This window comes from Temnothorax longispinosus, chromosome 7 (genome assembly GCF_030848805.1).
Source record: "Temnothorax longispinosus isolate EJ_2023e chromosome 7, Tlon_JGU_v1, whole genome shotgun sequence".
NCBI classification, from domain to species: Eukaryota; Metazoa; Arthropoda; class Insecta; order Hymenoptera; family Formicidae; genus Temnothorax; species Temnothorax longispinosus.
In genome coordinates this window covers 9013695-9028840 of record NC_092364.1, presented here as the reverse complement: position 1 = coordinate 9028840, position 15146 = coordinate 9013695, and the positions used below count along the sequence as shown (strand labels likewise).

Genomic DNA, 15146 nt, shown 5'->3' with positions numbered 1-15146 from the left:
TTTTTTCTTTTTTTCCAAAAAACACTCAAAAATTAAAAAAATTTTTTCAAAAAAATGATTTTTTTTGAATTTTTTAAAATATGTAAATAACTCCAACGGCACTTTTTATTTATATCAATTGATTTAACAATGTTCCAAGTACATTTGGAAATTTTTCAAAGTGATTCCTCAAAGAAATCAGTTCTCCTGGGGATCCTAAAGCGGAGACCGAACTTCCTCGATGTCGATAATGTCAACATTTCTAATCTTGTTTTCTCTATATCTGTCCTTGTTTAACTACAGCAATCTGTCCTTGTTCGATCGCTGCGCCATCTCTCGCTACACGCAATACTGCTTATCCTATCAACCTGCATGTGCTTTTGCACAAAATAGCAGCGAAGGCTCAAACTTTTTGTTACGTTTTTACTTTTAGTTTTTCATGTACGCTATTCTTTGTTCACATTATACGAATGGCGCGTGTATCTTATTTTGTACATACAAACTGTACAACTCCTGTATTAAGCAAACGCTTACGGTAGGTGACAACTCAAAAATGTATTTTTTAAATTTTTTCCGATTTTTTCTTGAAATCAACATTCGCGCGATGTGTTTTCGTGCATATTTCAATTGTGTACAAATTTTTTCAAGTTCTGTGCAGTCTACTCAAAGTTGGAGCTCTCCCTGCAATTGTCGGTAATTTGAGTCAGTTTAGGATCCCCTTAATTTCATCTAGAAGATTTCTCTCTAGCTAGCTTTTGACGAGACAGAAGATTGAGAGGGAGAAAATAGAGGCACTGATTCATCGAAAGTGTTCTATGCTGGCTGATTTGGACAGTGGAAGAAGTAGGACAGAGAAACAAACGCAAAACATAAAAAAATGGTGTCCTCCAACGAGTGTAAAAGTGTAATATAGAAAAATCCGTGGAAAGAGGCGACAATAAGAGAGCAGAGGAATAATGTGTACGTAGACGAAAGGAAGGAGTGAGAAAAAATGGATGGAAATGAGTAGAATAGGGTGACTCAATTGACTATGTCTGTCAGGAAGGGTGCATAGAAATTCGCAGACAAGGGGAAAAAATCGAACGGCGTTCATTAGGAATGTTAGAAAGGGATAATGATACGAATAGAAATAGGTTTCAAACACTCATGCATATTTTGTTAAGTATTTATAATTCAAATTCCTTACTTTTTATTTTTGCAAACAATACGAATCAATTAATGTAAAGAAAACAATTTTCTTAAAGAAAAACTTGTTGTGTAACTGTTTATTGCATATTCATTATTTTCTTAGCTTCTCACGATTCGGGGTGCTTGATTTGCGTGAGTCCCCTTGCCTCTCACGATTCGGGGTCGCGTCGCGCGTCACACGCGTAATGGGCCACTTTCCATGCACGTGTGACATAAAATGCTTTTTCAATTATCAATCACGCAATAAAAAATCGGTACTCTTTTTTCATGGTATGCGCTAAATTTAAGTCTTTGTCAAAAGTAATTCAATATGTATTTGGTGAATGGACATTCTGTAAGAATGAAACTTAATGCATGAATATGAATGCCTACAGAAATTACACAGCGCGCAATAGTTTATTCCAGGTATTTTAGACATTGTTCTTAACAACGGTACAAGAATTACACTCATTATAAATGGCATTAAAATTGTTCTTCAGCTTTTTAGATTACAGTGCGCTATCTACTGTGCCACATTACGCTCTTACACAACAAGTTTTTCTGTAAAAAAATTTTGTTTTTTTTACATTAATTAATTCATATTGTTTGCAAAAATAAAAAGTAAGGAATTTAAATTATAAATACTTAACAAAATATTATGTCACAATACTGTAACTTTCAAGCCTTATAACTCAAAAAGTACTTAATGGAAAAATACTTAATTATAGTGTTTTGGAAAGCTCTCGACATAAGCTATAAGAATATGCAATAAAAAATAGGGGGTTCCATTTAAGAAACTGAAGGTGTCCTTAACCTGTCCTTAACGATGCCACCCAAGGTCAAATCAATGACACCATCTTATGTTTCCCTCAAAACCATACAATTTTTGTATGGAACGTTTTTCTCTAAAATGCTTAGTTTTTGAAAGAAAAGGGATGGGCGGGTGGTCTCAGACACCCGGTATGTACCCGGCCCGTAATAAAGTAACTATTTCCTTTTATAACTCGAAAACTAGGCTTCGGCGAAAATTTTGCTACAGGAAAAATTGTCTCAAAATCGAGTCAGAAATTTGACATTTGCGGGACATTAGGGTTGATTCAAATTACCCTGTATTAAATCAAATTTTTCAAGAATATATTTCGGACGTTCCATGTCAACCGGGACAGGGCCGTCTCCAAAATTCTATTGAACCGATTAAAATGGTTTAGGGCTTAAAATCTTTGTTTTTGTGTGCTCTATCAAATACAGTGTGGTACTTATGAAAATTCAATATGGCGGTCAAAATATGGCGCTTCATATGAGTTAAAAACACAAATCATATGATTAAATTGTTGTTTCTAATGGAAAAAGAGATACATAGCTTGTGAGTAGATAGCACTAAGATTTGGATGTCTCTCAAAAAAATAAAAATGGCGAATCCAATATGGCGGACGAATTTTTCTTAAATTCATCAGATTTATTTGAAACTCGTTACTCGGGAGTTTTTGGGGTCGCTGATTACGAAATTGAAGTCAGATTTTAAAAATTCAAAATGGCGGATCCAATATAGCGGACTAATTTTTTTAAAATTCATTGGATTCACTTAAAACTCGTTACTCGGGGGTTTTTGGGGTCGCTGATTACGAAATTGAAGTCAGTTTAGAGAAATTCAAAATGGCGGATTCTATATATCCAACAAAGGCAAAGATGTAATAATCCAACCAACGAAGGCAAGATGTAATGCATAATCCAGCCAGCAAAGGCAAGATGTAATCGACAATCCAGCCAGCAAAGGCAAGATGTAATAATCCAACCAACCTTGGTTACGAACGAATGTATTTGACGTATTCTTATTGAACAGATACAGTAATAGGCTGATACGATACGTCATGCACAAGACTGATGCAATGGACTGATATAAAGAATGTAATAGCGGATCGTAACAATTAAGGCACGCGTGCATGCGGGACGTCTCTCTTTGAGGGCGAGTAGAACGGAATCGGATCTAATGAAATTAGATGGCGTATGCGTTGCTGTCTCGAGCGCTGTCGTCCCGAGCGCTGTCGTGCAGACCGTCCAAAGCGGCCACCTCAACACAATGGAATGTTAATGAAATGATGATCTGCTGATCGTCTTTTGTTTTCAGGGTTTTGTAACTCTAGGCCGAACTGTTTAAAACGAGACTCAGTCCGCTCGACGTTCACCGCTTCTAGGTAGAATATAGGTCCAATGTAAGGAAAAATAGGTCCATTGTAGGACAAAATAGGTTCTATGTAGGATCAAAGTAGGTTTAATGTAGTGACAAAGAAGATTTAGTGTTGGTTAAAAGTTAGTTCACCGTTAGATTCGTAATCAGCGACCCCAAAAACTCCCGAGTAACGTGTTTCAAGTAAATCCGATTTAAAAAAAAATCAGTCCGCCATATTAGATTCGCCATTTTGAATTTCTCTAAACTGACTTCAATTTCGTAATCAGCGCCCCAAAAACCCCCGAGTAACGAGTTTCAAGTGAATCCAATGAATTTTAAAAAAATCAGTCCGCCAAATTGGATCCGCCATTTTAAATTTTTAAAATCTGACTTCAATTTCGTAATCAGCGACCCCAAAAACCCCCGAGTAACGAGTTTCAAGTGAATCTGATGAATTTAAGAAAAATTCGTCCGCCATATTAGATCCGCCATTTTTATTTTTTTGAGAGACATCCAAATCTTAGTGCTATCTACTCACAAGCTATGTATCCTCTTTTTTCCATTAGAAACAACAATTTAATCATATGATTTTTGTTTTTAACTCATATGAAGCGCCATATTTTGACCGCCATATTAAATTTTCAAAAATACCACACTGTATTTGATAGAGCACACAAAAACAAAGATTTTAAGCCCTAAACTATTTTAATCGGTTCAATAAAATTTTGGAGACGGCCCTGTCCCGGTTGACATGGAACGTCCCATTTATATATTTTATGGTCAACGTCGTATTTTTAAGAATATATGTACATACAAGAAATGTCAATATCAATATTTACAAATAATTGCTTCCAAACAATTAAGTATACGTATTTTCTATATTAAACAAGACTTTTAATAATCGTTTTTAATAATACTTTTATAAAAATAATGAAAAAAATCATAGCATGCGATAATTTCTAATTATTGAATTAAATATATTAGATATATGATAAAAATATCTCAATTTTTAATTTGGTTATAAAACGTGTCTGCAAAAGTTATGTTATAAATAAAATATTATAAATTTTAATGACTATTTGTCTTAATGTTATGTAAAATTTAACCTAACCTATAATTTTTGTTAATAATCTTGTAATAATATTATGTATAAATTGATTTAATATTATATTAACTAAGTTAATTCCGACTTCAATGTTTGCATCCCTTTACATTGCTCCATTTTTGTCAATATCTAACAACTATTCGTAGCAACATTTTTTCATCATTTTTTTCCATTATTTTCAAATATTTAAAATATTTTTGAAAACATATTCTCTTGTTCCGTTGGTAAAGTCATCGAAACATCTGTCAAATAAGAGAAAGGAATATCATATTTTTGTATATACTAACTGCCCTGGCGAACTTCGTACCGCCTAACAGTCAGTGAATGTAATGATAAGACACGCAAATAGTCCCTCTCTTTCCCTCTCCCTCTCCCCCCTCCCCCTCTCTCCCCTTCTCCCCTTTTTTCCCTCTCTCTCTCTCTCTCTCTCTCTCTCTCTCTCTCTCTGGGCATGATATCATTGCGCTTTCTTTAACACTTAATGCTAATCATACATCCGATCTTGTCATGTCTCGGCGTAATTATAGGCGCATAGATTGTTCGGAGTTCACTGAATTTCTTGGATCTATAGCTGGTGAGGTGAGGGCCGCGATAGAGGGGCTGTCTAGTGATGCGGATGTCGATGGATTTTGCGAGGTACTGTCTCATTACTTATTGAGGGCACTTGACATCTTTGCTCCCTTGCGTGAGTTTATTGTTAGGAAGCCTCCAGTAGGATGGCTCACTAGTGAACTGGTTGATCGTTTACACACTCGTAACCGGTTATATAAGCGTGCTAAACGTACTAACTGCCTGTTAGGCTATGCTGAGTATCGACTTTTCCGCAATCAGCTGAATTCTGACATCAAACATGCGAAGAGTGAATTTTACTTTAAGTCTCTAGTTAGCATTACTAATCCGGCGAAACTTTGGAGAGAACTGGCGCGACTTGGACTTGCGAAGTCATCTTACACTTCTCCTCTGCATTTCTTTACTTCCAATCAGCTCAACTCGTACTATTCCTCTGTTTCCAATGCTCATCCTCCTTGCTTATACTCCGATTTCATTTCTGCCATTGCTTCCGTAAATCGTCCTTCTGATCGTCCTGAGTTTGTTTTCTCTTCTATTTCTCCTCAATCTGTTTACAAGTTTATTTCTACCCAGTCTATTCACTCTCATGCCTCTGGTTCCGATGGTATTCCTCTTTATGCTCTCCGTATTTCATGGCCGGTTATTTCATCCTGTATCACATCCTTGTTTAACCGCTCACTGGACTCTGCTTTGTTTCCATCCAAGTGGAAGAAAGCATATATTCGCCCTCTCTCCAAGATCCGCACACCTTTGTCTCCATCTGACACCAGACCAATTGCGAACCTACCTGAGCTATCTAAACTACTTGAGAGAGTAGTGGCTTCGCAGATTGTTGAGTACTTGAATCGATATAATATCTTAAATCCTAGGCAATCTGCATATCGTGTGGGTTACAGCACGCAGTCTGCACTCCTGCGCGTTTGCAATGACATTAGGCAGGGAATTGACGTTGGACTCTTGACTATAATGATATTGTTTGACTTCAGTAAGGCGTTTGACACGGTCCCTCATTTGCTACTGCTTATTAAACTTAAGGAGATTGGCTTCTCTGATGCGGTTCTTAATTGGATCTTCTCCTATCTAACCGGGCGTTCTCAATCTGTTATTGATGATACAGGCAATCTTTCAGATTGGATCTTCACTTCTTCTGGCGTTCCTCAGGGCTCTGTGCTTGGCCCATTGTTGTTTTCATTGTTTATTAACGATATATGTAATATACTCTCTTATGTGTTCCATATGGTTTTTGCTGATGATATTCAAATTTATCGTCAGTGCTCACCTGCTGATCTCCCCCTGGCGTTGGAGTTAATGTCGAGAGTTGCCAATGCTATTTTTGATTATGCTAACAGAAACGGACTTATGCTCAACCCAGCTAAGTCCAAGGTCATCATTTTTGGCAGCCAAGCTTATGTCTCTGCTATTGATTATGGCTGTTTATCTCCTATTATCGTGAATGGCACTTCTCTTCCATTTGTGAGTGAAGTGAGAAACTTAGGTGTGATGTTTACGTCCAATCTTTCTTGGACTAGACATATCTCGCTTGTCTCGCAAAGGGTTAACTTTGCGTTGCACAATTTAAAGTTCAATAAAAATTCTCTTTCCACCAGTCTTAGAATAAAACTCGTGGTCACTCTCATCATGTCTCACATTGACTACTGCTGTCTAGTGTATCATGGTCTGAGTAGTGAGTTGAATACCAAGTTGCAACGTCTTGTCAATAGCTGCATTCGCTTTATATTCAATCTAAAATATGATGAACATATTACTCCGTATAGGCGTCAACTTGGGTGGCTCACTGTTGAGAATAGACGGCTCTACTTTCTTGGATGTCAGATTTATCGTATTCTTTATATGAGTTCGCCTATGTATCTGCGGGAGCTATTCACTGCTCCTGATCCGTCACTGAGGAGATCTAACCGTCTGGCTTCATTGGCCACTCAAAGTTTCCTCATTCCGGCTCATAGAACTACTGCATACAGGAATTCTTTTCTGCTTTCGTCAATATACTTTTGGCATTCTCTTCCTGATGTTATAAAATCAGCATCTTCCCTTCCTGCCTTCAAGAGTCTTCTTAGTACCTTCTTGCATTCGTCTGAAGCTGAGTGATTGGGTCATTTCTTTTTCTGCTTTTAGTTTTGTCTAGTTTTGCCTGCGTGGTGCTTTCTAGTTTAAGTGCGCTAGTCTTAGTTGCAATTCGATAAGTTCTAAGTTAATTTGATTAGTTTAAAGTTGCGTTAATTATAAGTAGTTTTAAGTGCTGTAGTTTGTTATGCTTATTTTGCATGTATTACTGCTTTGTTATTTGGTTTTGCCCTTTAGCCTTGCTTGGGCATATTAAATATATATATATATATCAATATATATATCTCTCTCTCTCCTCCTCTCTTTCTCTCTCTCTCCCCCTCCCTCTTTCCCTCTTTCTCTCTCTCTCTCTCCCCCTCTCTTTCTCTCTTTCTCTCCCTCTCTCTCTCTCTCTCCCTCTCTTTCTCTCTCTCTCCCTCTCTTTCTCTCTCTCTCTCCCCCTCTCTCTCTCCCTCTCTCCCTCCCTCTATGTATTTTTTCTATGTATTTGGATATCTTTCTAAATTAATTTTTTTTTTACGTGAATTTTTTCGATATTTTATTAGTTATTCTGCTATTCCGGAAAATTCTACCCCTATTTCATATACTTGTGGTAAAAATTCGGCCCAGCCGTTCTTGAGTTATAAGTGGTCTAACTAAACCGACTTTGTTTTATATATAAAGATTTATCGAAATAATTCCATTTGTTCAAAACTCTAATTATATTAGAATGCAACCAGGCGCTCTCGCTGAACACGCGATGCTTGTGTGAGGGTGAGAGGAGGGCGGTTCTCCAACTTCCCTCACGCGTCGCGGCACGGCGTTTCTGGTCTGCATTGCGCATTCACGAGACAGGCGTATCGTGGCGGCCACCCCGTCGTCGCGCTTTCGTTGTTACCGTCGTCATCATCGCCGTGGCTATCGTTGCCATCGCCGCCATCGAATCAGTTTCGGCAGTGATCTTGATAAAAAGTCAACGACGACAAAAGCAAGTAAAAAAAAAACACAGAATCAAGTGAACGATCCAATCTCACATTACGGACAACCAGCGTACCTTCTTCGTTAAAACGGTAAGCGGAATTTTTTACCTCCACAATCAAAATTGAAAGCTCGAATTGATACAAAAGTCTGAGAAAATCCTTGCTCGATTTAATTGAGCCTTTCATGTTTGATTCAGTCGTTGGGCTTTCTCTTTAAGGCAATTAGATTAGACGAATCATCGCATAAGTGAAGATTAGGAGATGTAATTGATATCACATTAAACAAGATTAATTTCAGTAATAAACAATTTTTTAATTTGTTTAAGATTTTGATGACACAATAAACTGTATGTTCTAATATAATGCAATTAACGTTCAATAAATCAAGAAAGACTTTTAGTAACCTGATAGGATGATAAGTTAAGTCATTGTACTGTATTATACATTGTGCAAGTAGAAATATGTGAATAGAAATATGTATTAAAATTCACAGCCTATCGATATGTTAAATAAAATTAGATAATATCGTGAGAATTGTTTTGACAAACATTTTTATTTTATATTATAATAAACACACATAAATAAAAATATTACATAGTACAAATAATAATAATAAAAATACCCCAAAAAATGTATACAAAAATTTCAAATAATTACGTATGATAAGCTGCAAAAAATGTATATAATGTATATGAATTTTTTACATAAATTTTTTCTTATTATCTCCGTAATTTTATCATAAAAGAGTATAAAATTTGGAAGATATATATATTCTTGTCACAGAGAAGGATGTATTAGAGAAAGCAATATATAATAAATTATTATTTTTTTGAAATTGTGCTAAAGAGAAAATTACACAACACTGGAATTAATTTGGTGCGTATGTATATTATATCACATATATATATTGTGCACATTCATATAAATTCTTAGTCCTAATAAGTCGCATATATCTGAGAGAGTAGATATATGCGAATAAATATTTTATCATAATTATAAAGTCATGTAATTGGAAGTTGCGTAAATGCAAAATTAACCGAGATCATAAATATTAATTTTACTGTCCAACTAATAAAAATCAGTTACGATTTTTAAAATAAATTCCAATGAGTTAGAGTATAACTACTGTCATAAGAAAATGTTACAATAAATAATAATAATAAGAATAATATTTCAATTAGCTTTTACATTAGATATCTCGCAAACTCATTAATAAAAAGTCTAATCTTTTAATTTTAAAGAATTTTTTAGATTCCTCACCTTTATATATAAAATTTCTCTGTATATTTTGTATGTATTTATACATATATAATTATATGTAATTTATATATAATTATAAAAAAAATTGTAAAACTTACTTTATAGAGATGTTAATAGAAAATATGTTAAAAGAAATTAATATCAAAATTACATTTTGTTATTCCGTAATTTTACGTTTATATCGAGAAATTTATCATTGATAATAGTTTTTATATGGCACTTTGTAAAATGTGATAGTGATAGTTAAATAAATTTGAAGCTCTTTTACTAATGTTTTAACAATTCTTTCATCTTAACAACATTGATATTAAATGTTTTTGTGTATACAGATGTATTACAGATAGTCGAATATTATGTTGCTTATATAGTCGCGCACTTTATTGAACTTAATTACTTCAAAAGCTGCTCGGTCAATAACCCATCCAACGTTACCTTTAAAATCTATAAATATCTGTTGTCATTATTGGTTTTTCTATTAGCCATGCTTTTAATTGAATTCCGCTGCCTAATATTGAAAATATAGATTTCAATTGCGTAAAAATGTTTTTGACTAATAAATATTATTAATCAATGTTAGGAATATTAAAATTGAATGTAATAAAACACTATTTCTTGTCGCAATTGGTGCTAATTTATTATATTTATTATATCGACAATATCAGTAATAGAATGCAAATAAATTGATATGTCAGTATATACATATGTTACAAGTCTCAATTGCATTCCAAATTTTAATAATAATGATATTACATTTTGAAATGCTTAACACCGGAGAAGTAATCGGACAATCGCACATTACTGTCTATTTTATATATTATATATTATTTATTATAACCATTATATTTTAAATTATAATTTGCCCGATTAACCGTTCTCTTTTTCAAAAATATCACAATTAGTCCAATAACAACAGCATTGTTCTTAATGATTTTCTTTTCTTTCACCATTCACAATCTTATTAAACACAAAACCCGTTGACGCTTTTGTCGCGAACTCCAAGTCGTTAACAACGCGTACGATGTAACCACTATTTACCACAGTTGAAAAATCGGAAAAGCTGCCGCCGGCGCGCTGGGAGATTTCCACAAAGAATGAAGCCAGTTGGCCAGATCGCGTAATCCTAAATGATTGAAGCAGGGAACAATGAGAGCTATTGCATTTTGCAGTTTTCGGAGCCGTTTAACCACGTTCCTAAGTGAGTTCCGAGTCTCCAGAGAACAATGGTGCATAACTGTATAAGTATATACAGCACTAGCGATGCGTGGGGAACGGGGGCGGCTGGGATTTAAGCCGGGCCCTACCACCCACAGGGAGAGTAATCGAGCCATTTGTCCATTACACCACGGCGTAATTCGCCATATTACACTACCGATACCTTTATTATCGTTTTACGTTGAAGAACACGATATAATACCATTAAAGTTAATTATATCATAGAGGTTTAATCCAGCTGAAGATTCTATTGTACTCCTTATTTAAACATTACTATGTTTTGACTTATTTCTCATCTACGAATGTATTATTGGTGGAATAGCTGTATAAATCAAATTTTCCTTGTTTGAGAAAATAAAAAGCTCGCGAAACCAACTTTTTCATCAATGCGCTTTTTATAACATTACAAAGATTATAATTTGGAATATCATATTAAAATGTAATAATTATAACGCAAAAAAACTATTTTTTATTAATTTTATTTTTAACTGTTATTGGAGGAAGATTTCGAAAATTTTGGCGACAATATATGAAAATGATTGTCGAAAATATTTTAAACGTTCTATGAAAATGATGATTAAATCAATTCGTGACAACGTGTTATTGTGTCAAGATATTAATAAATAGAGATTTAAAAATACAGCACTGTGTGTAGACAAATATACAAAGCAAATATTAAAATCGAAATTAATTCAGAAATATTTTAATATTACTATTATATGTATCACGTATTATTAAAAAGTTAAGTTAATTAGGGCGCGCAATGGTTACTAATTCTATCATTTTTGGTAATACATTATTTTATATAAATAATATGACTTTTTTACTCGAATATCTTTTACATAAACAAAAGTTATGCTAATCAAATAAAACATTTGCTTCGATTTTATTATAATTAAATGCGTAATTATTGAAAAAAAATTAATGTAGTTTTTTTAAAATAAAAATTATAATTTTTTATATATAATATATATAAGAAATGCGTATTTTATTAGAATCATATTTAATTGTCGTTGTTACCATCACTGATATGCCAGAATTAAATTCATTTATTCAATATTATCACATTCGAGTAATACATGTAACTATGTAAAAAATGTAACTCTTCTTATAACTTTTTTCAAAATTATAAAATACATTGCGTCCCTCATTTAAGTTCATCATTTTAAAAGCTGTCAATTTTGAGATTTTTTTATAATTACGGGCAGTTATACCGAGGAACTTATTGACAACATTGGTAAAAATAAAAAGTTAGTAAACAGACATCGATCGATAATTTAAAAACTGAGTGCCAAATGTCGAATTTACAAAAAAAAATAATGCATGTTTTAACTGATCTGTATACTATACCAGCCACCAGTTTCGGAGCTGATTTTAGAACGATGATATATCCACTTAGCAACTCTCTCTCTCTCTCTCTCTCTCTCTCTCTCTCTCTCTCTCTCTCTCCCTCCCTCCCTCCCTCCCTCCCCCTCCCTTCTTATATATAATTACATATTTTTCTTAAAATTTTTCAGCAACAGCTCGATAGAGACAAGATAATGTCATGATAAAAAACGCGTCATGAAACGGACAATGAAAAATTAAAACAGGGACAAGAGAGAGAGAGAGAAAGAGAGAGAGAAAATTGTTCGAATATGTACACATCTATCTATATACATGGTTACAGGACTTTCCGTGTGCGGTATATATACGGGGTGGGCGACAGACGCCGCGATATCGATCCCACGCAATATCCGCGCGCCTTGGCTCAGTGTTCCGACGCCGGCGTCCCTCGTGTTCCACTTGCTCCGGTAGTATACCACCGTCGAGAAACTTGATTTATCGTAAGTGTTCATATAATGGTGTGCATGCTCATATGTATGCGCGCACGTGTATATATTCACGCATATACATGACTGTATACTTCCACGTCAGTCTTTATTAAAACGTTTCATCAAGAGAGTATTGGTCGCTTGTAGATTCACCGATAGTTTGCAACGCGATGATGTTCGTTCGATTTGGCACTAGCTTGATCGATTGCACGCGCGGTATCAGTTCGCCAATGTCTATGAGGTGTCCCAGAAGGAGTAGACATCAATGACTCATACACGTGGCTTTTGTGTATGACATGCTGGAAATACTATCAATATATCAAAGTTGATGAATGAGCAAAAAATTTAATAGCGTACTGTGATGGAGGATAAATGTTCGGTATAAGCTTTAATCTACATAATCAATAATCAAAAAAAGCAAAGAATGTTTTTTTGTTGCATACTTAATTTATGTCATATATTAAGAATTTTATCAAAATAACTGTTAATTTTTAAATTTAGGATGGAGTTATTGGATGGAGTTAATACGATACATATATCTGTATATCCATATAAAAGGTAATTATGCAGAGATACAGACCATCCTCCGATGACCTTGACCTTGACATATGTTGTAACCTTCTGAGTGACCTTCTGAAGGTTTTAGCTGTTGGTTATTGTTTATTAAAAGTTATTAACAAAAAAATTTTGAAAAATATAGCAGTTATTTTAAGTATTGAAAGGCAGAAACGACTAATATGTATGTGAAAATAGTACATGTATAAACAAAGAAAAGTCATTTAAGGCAGTATCCTTGTCTAAAGTGCTGTTTGGAGGTAATTTTTTAGGATAAAATAAATTTACTGCAGTAAAATACTGCAGTTCAAGTTTCCTTACACATATTTTTTACACATATTTATTATTGCTTTAAAAATATGTATAAATTTTACAGAAAAAAATTTTACATGTGCAGGTTTATACTCGAAGACTCAGGCACAATGGTGCGCGAAAAAAAAACCCTGATTGACAACCAGTGTTGCAGACGTTGTATGTATCTGAAAAAAAATTAAACATATTCTTGATCTGTATGAGGGTTGGCAGCAGAATTAAGTTAAAATAATTTTTCTATTTTTTTTTATAACTCGTTGAAGAGAAAAAAAAGTAGGAAAAATCGACAATCAACATTTAGTATGCCACCATTTTGTAAAAAAATTTTTTTTCTGGCCGAATCTGCTACCAACCCTCACAACACTCATACAGATTAAGAATATGTTTGAGTTTTTTTCAGATACATACAATGTCCGCAACACTGGTTGCCAATCAGTGGTTTTTTTCGCGCACCATTGTGTCCGAGCGTACAAAACCACATGTTACAATTTTTCTCTATAAAATTTATACATATATGTTTTTAAAGCAACAATAAATATGTGTAAAAAATTTCAGAAAGAAAACTCAAACAGTTTTAAATTTATTTTATCCTAAAGAAATCACTTTCAAAATAGCACTCTAGACAAGAATACCGCCTTAAAGCAGTGAATCGTTAATATATTGAACAGTTTTTTTGTTAAAGCAAAGAATAGTTGGTATAAAAAAGTATATTATACATGTATACAATTTTATATGTTAGAGAAAGTATGAATACAAAGTATTTTGCTTTAAGGGGGCTTTCTAGGTCTATTGCACATATTTTCAAGAATTTTTTTGTCATAGTAAAATGTATTGAAATATCTCGAAACTTTTATATATTTTCTCACATATATTGAAGTACATAAAAAAGTTTTTTTTGTTTTGTTTTTCTTTATGGCGACAAAATGGCGACTGTAAGGGTACTCCATAGAAATCTGGTTGACATGATATCTCGAGTTAGAAACGTCTGAAACAAAAAATTCAAACGGGATATTAAAATATAAGTAAGTGGCTATAGTCGGTACTAAAATTAAACATTTTGGGTAAAAAGAAACAAAATGGCGGACTTTTGAATATCTCGACCCTTTTTTTGCAACTAAAAAAGTCCGCCATTTTGTTTCTTTTTACCCAAAATGTTTAATTCTAGTACCGACTATAGCCACTTACTTATATTTTAATATCCCGTTTGAAATTTTTGTTTCAGACGTTTCTAACTCGAGATATCATGTCAACCAGATCGAAAAACGAAAAGTGTTTGTACACTAATTCTACATATATATAGTACACAAAAATGATGTTTTTAGAAAATCGAATTTTTCAACAAAATAGACCTAGAAAACCCCCTTAATCATAACTGTATGATTAATTACACAGGACACACCTTTCTTTTACTATTTCTTTTACTTACTTTTACTTACATCTTTTTGGGCGAAAATCGGCTTTTAACATCTCATCCCTTTTTTAACATCCTCCTTTTTTTTGCACTTTATTTAACTTACCAATATATATTTAAATCAGTTCTGCGACTGCATTTTGATGTTACACCTTTTCTCTTTCTTTGATGTTATACTTTTGCTCTTTCTTCAAATGTTTATTTCAATTTTCACAGATTTTCCGCTATTTTTCTTGATTATCTAAAAACCTAGACATGATGAAGCAAAACGGTTTACGAATTCGGATTCAGTGACCCAAAATCTATAAGAAACACTTACTCTGATTCCAGTTAATTTTCCAAAATTCTTTTTTGTGGTCCTGTGTTATAATTGTATATGCGTGGGCGGCGGAACCCCTCCCCCACCTGAACATGTTGTACAGGAACAAGGTGTATAAGGGAAGTAGTTTGCTAATATGTATGTATATACCAGTACACATGTAGACGGGAGAGGAGCTACTGCCCCCAAGCAGGAATAGGTGGTGGTGGACCTCGTTTCGCGTGGAAAGTTGAA

The 15146-nt window shown here is 33.9% G+C and overlaps 1 protein-coding gene across 6 annotated transcripts in view; it reads left to right on the top strand.

The window, feature by feature from the left end:
• Positions 1 to 7876: 7876 nt before the first annotated feature.
• The window catches only part of LOC139815798 (uncharacterized protein CG3556), a 120663-nt gene continuing 113393 nt past the window's right edge, over positions 7877 to 15146 (top strand). The window contains exons 1-3 of one of the 6 annotated variants that reach the window (XM_071782976.1): positions 7877 to 8119; positions 12171 to 12327; positions 12463 to 12694. The gene's annotated coding sequence lies outside the window, so the exon portion shown is untranslated. The remainder of the gene's footprint in view (positions 8120 to 12170; positions 12328 to 12462; positions 12695 to 15146) is intronic. The other 5 variants (XM_071782979.1, XM_071782975.1, XM_071782978.1 and 2 more) reach the window with 5 other exon arrangements.